Consider the following 2,760-nt stretch of genomic DNA (forward strand, 5'->3'; position numbering starts at 1 on the left):
ACTTGCTAATGATTGTGATGGGAGACAGAAGGGCTGGGGAGGTGGGGGAGGAGCGGGAGGGAAGGACAGAAGACGCCCTCACAATTTTCTTATTCCTTATAGAGAATTACTGAAAGCATGAGGTCTTCCCATCCCTGAGGGAACTCTGATCCCTGTTTGGCTGTGAGTGGGCACACTGCCCACGAGGACACCTTGGGCTATTAGAGGCCACACTTCCATCCTGCAGAAACAGCTTCCAAGCAGGGCTTCTTCCTCTGCTGCCTCTCCCTGCAACGCACCAACCAGTCCCTAGATTTTTCTGTACCAGGAGAAACCCTGGCCCAACATTTCAGTATCATCTGGGGGTGTATTTTCAATGGGTGAGTGAAATCCCAACCATTTAATTCCTTAAACAGCAGAAATCTCAACTGTTCCCAGGAGTCTGCAGATTGGCTCAGGAAGAGCCCTGCTGCTTCTGTTCCCTCAAAGTCTCCTGGCATAAGACTGCAGAGGCACCCAACCATCCCTTACACTGGGACACTGCTCAAGCAAATGGCCCTCCTCAGGCTGTGGTTGGGGGCGGGGGAGGTTGGGGAGACAGGTGCTCTTGTCCTTGATCACACACTCACGTGCTAACCGTCTGCTCCCAGATAGGCTGGACTGTGAACGTCTTTCCAGCCTTCTCCAGCCTCTGGGCATCTCACACTTACTTACCTGACCTATTTTTACAAACTCAAGACAGAGGGCATAAAAAATGTTGAATCACTCTGGGGTCTGTGGTGTCCTGGTTCTAACGCTCAATGTCAAAGTGAAATTCCTCCTTTTAGTGGATTCTAATGAATGTCAGCTTATGTTTCTTTTCTTTTCCTAGAGTGAAAGAAAAGGAAGGTTTTTTTTTTCTTTCAGAAGAGTCTAGATTCTATATTTACAAAGATCTTAAGAGCAATACATTTTCTCAATGACAGGAAAAGTAAAGATTTTCCCTATTCACCCTATGAGGATAAAACAATTTTCTCTTTTATTATTGGGGCATTGTCTTTCCTCTTTATCTCCAGCTCAGTGTCCTGGGTCTCTAGGAAGACAGTAGCTACTAAAGAAATACTCATTGGTTGAATGAATGAAAGAAAGAACAGATAGATGATGGATGGAGGGATGGAGGGATGGAGGGATGGAGGGATGGAGGGATGGATGGATAGACAGATGGACAGAAAAGTGTCTCTGCATTGTTGCCTTCCAGGGCACCTTCCCAACTTGGCAGAAAACTCTCATAATGCTCCTTGGTAGCTCTTTTTCAGAGACATCTTTTAAGCCTATTTGGGGTTCATACAACAGAATTTAATAAGGAAGATGCCCTTATTTGATTCTTTGCTTTCTCTTGCAGAAGAGCTGGATGAAAACCTGGCTGCCTGGATCCTGGGTAGAATTTTGCAGTGAATGTTTGCACGGTTGTGTGCTTCCAGCACAGCTCAGTTCTCTCAGGCCCCTTGGCATCTGCTTGGTCCTGGAATGGCTGTGCACAGTTTGGGATCTGGACAGCAGTTCAAATTGTTCTTCTGGGGCTCTGAAACAATTAAAGCCCCTGTTTTGCTTTGTCATGAAGCTGTTGGATTTTTTGGGGGGTGGGGGGTGGGGGAGGTCTTTTTAAAAGCCTTGGAAGCCACTGGCTTTCCTCTAGAGGGTTGTTTCTTAGATGTTCCAGGTTGCCCCTGCCCACTGACAACCCCACAGAGAAAATGCCCAGGCTGCTGACCCCACAGAGTGTGGGAAGCCAGGGGCTTGGTTTCACAGAGCAACAGCCTGCCTCACTAGTATGACTCAGTAACTCTAATTCCCTGACCTCCCAGCCCCTCCAGCCTGTTTCTCCCTTTCCTGGAGCTGAACCAGGCTTCTGAAGATAGTTTTCTCCTCCCAGTGGGACCCCCTGATTAACATTTCTTCTTTTCCTTTTTTCTCTGCTCCAGTTCCATCTGCAGCTTCCCAATCACAGCATTAGCAACCTCAGATCTGATCCTGCTCCTGATACAGTGCATACAAGAGAGGGCTTCAAGCCAAGAGAAGATGGGTTTGTAGTCATGAGAAATGAAGGAGCCCTCCTAGGATGGAAAGAGGCGACATCTGTAATGAATGGTGCTTGGCATGGGAAAAGTACTCACAATCATTGTGTTAGGATATCTGCATCGTCTTAAAGTGATCCCCACATGTTACTAGTTTCTTATTAGTTGTGAGGGAGAAGAAAACCCAAACAGTAACCAAACAAGGGAGAAACAGTGCAACACTTTGACCAGGTGATCAGAATTAACCTCATTTCTGTAGTACAGATGATGTTGTGTGGCTCTTGATGTGGTGCCCTGGATAGGACAGTATTCATGTGGAAATTACATAACCTCAGTTCAACCATGAGGAAACACGAGACAAACATGCTATTCAAACAAAGATGGTATGTGCTGCTTGCTTTGGCAGCAGATATGTGAAAACTGAAATGACACAGAGAAGATTAGCATTGCCCTGCACAAAGATGACACAAATTTGTGAAGAACAGAAACGGGTATTGGCAGCGGGTAGTGGTCGAGGGGGTTCAGGTGGGGGAATCAACATTGCAAAAGCCAGATTAAAGGAGGATAGAGAGAAATGACCGAAAAATGCAATACCTGACCCTAGACTGAATCCTGTACCAGAGATGGGAAAATGCCATAAAGGACATGGATAAGTTAATTAACAAAAGTGACATATGGAGGATAGACTAGATAAAGTACTTTGCAAAGTATTACGTGTAGGAGATGG

General features: G+C 46.1%; 1 non-coding gene across 1 annotated transcript; it reads left to right on the forward strand.

The window, feature by feature from the left end:
• The first annotated feature begins 2,423 nt into the window (after window positions 1–2,423).
• On the forward strand, window positions 2,424–2,530 carry LOC120364418 (U6 spliceosomal RNA). Its single transcript, XR_005579680.1, has one exon. It is a non-coding gene; the product is annotated as a U6 spliceosomal RNA (small nuclear RNA).
• The last annotated feature ends 230 nt before the right edge of the window (window positions 2,531–2,760 follow it).

Source organism: Saimiri boliviensis, chromosome 5 (assembly GCF_048565385.1).
Source record: "Saimiri boliviensis isolate mSaiBol1 chromosome 5, mSaiBol1.pri, whole genome shotgun sequence".
In the NCBI taxonomy this organism is placed as follows: Eukaryota; Metazoa; Chordata; class Mammalia; order Primates; family Cebidae; genus Saimiri; species Saimiri boliviensis.